This window comes from Ursus americanus, chromosome 7 (assembly GCF_024610735.1).
Source record: "Ursus americanus isolate L20-20 chromosome 7, mUrsAme1.1.p, whole genome shotgun sequence".
Lineage (NCBI taxonomy): Eukaryota > Metazoa > Chordata > Mammalia > Carnivora > Ursidae > Ursus > Ursus americanus.
This window is the reverse complement of record NC_142133.1, coordinates 1,996,207-1,997,230: the sequence shown is the minus strand read 5'-3', so window position 1 is coordinate 1,997,230 and position 1,024 is coordinate 1,996,207. Positions and strand designations below refer to the sequence as shown.

General features: G+C 43.2%; 1 non-coding gene across 1 annotated transcript; it reads right to left on the bottom strand.

The window, feature by feature from the left end:
• Positions 1-385: 385 nt before the first annotated feature.
• Positions 386-495, bottom strand: LOC123776093 (U6 spliceosomal RNA). Its single transcript, XR_006775269.2, has one exon. It is a non-coding gene; the product is annotated as a U6 spliceosomal RNA (small nuclear RNA).
• Between the last annotated feature and the right edge of the window lie 529 nt (positions 496-1,024).

Below are 1,024 nucleotides of genomic sequence, written 5' to 3'. Positions count from 1 at the left end.
CGGGAGCTCCGTTCAGGCTGCCGGGGCCCTGGGGAGTCGCGGAAGGCCAGGCACAGGTGCCATCTTTCTTTGGGGTTGGAGCCTAGCTGCCTTTCTGGCCATCCTGTCATTGCTTTCTTGCTCACCTATTTCCTCCCTAGCACTGTTTTGCTGACCGTGCTTGTAAGAGGTGTGCTTCTGTGTATTCTTAGTGTCTTTCTTACGACAGCCAATTATCGCGTTCAGGTCCATAGATCACTCACGGTGAGCTCTTCTCTGCTTGTTCTCTCCAAGAGACGACCTCCTTGCCCCATGTGAAGATCCCCTCTTGGTTTTAACACGCGTGCAGGCCAGGTTTATTTTAGATGGGTACTTCTCTTGGTATCTGAGAACAGAGGTGTAACTGAGAACCTCTTCCTTTTTGATTTAATAAGCATTATGATCTTTCTGCAGGGGCCATGCTACTCTTCTCTGTATCCTTCCAAATTTCAGTGTATGTGCTGCTGAATTGAGCACAATAAGCACTATGATCTGCTTATACTGCTTTTCCTAGTTATGTCTATCAATGGGACACAGGACACTCGTTATGCAAGCACTCAAGTTAGCCCCTCACTTTTGAGAAATTACTTCCCTTTTTGGTTAAGCTTTTATGGAACATGGGAATTTATGGAGCTTTAAATAAAATCTACGGATCACGCCAGTGCAAAAACGTTGCCAGAAGAAACATTATCAGAAATTTAGCTTTTTCCTCTTTGGAGCTATTTTTCATTTGCTCAGAATAAACAACAAAACCAACAACATTAGTGCTGACAAACACACTTTGATCATAGTGTTTTGTCTCCTCTGTGCTCTATGCTATACACCTGGGTGGTCTGATCTGCAGCCACTAGCCACTGTGGCTCTTGGGACCTTGCAGTCCGGCTAGTCTAAACTGAGATGTGCTGTCAGTATAAAATATTCACTGGATTTCGGACTGAATATAAAAAAATTGTAAAATATCTCAATTGTTTTTACAATTGATTACATGTTGAAATAATATTTGGGA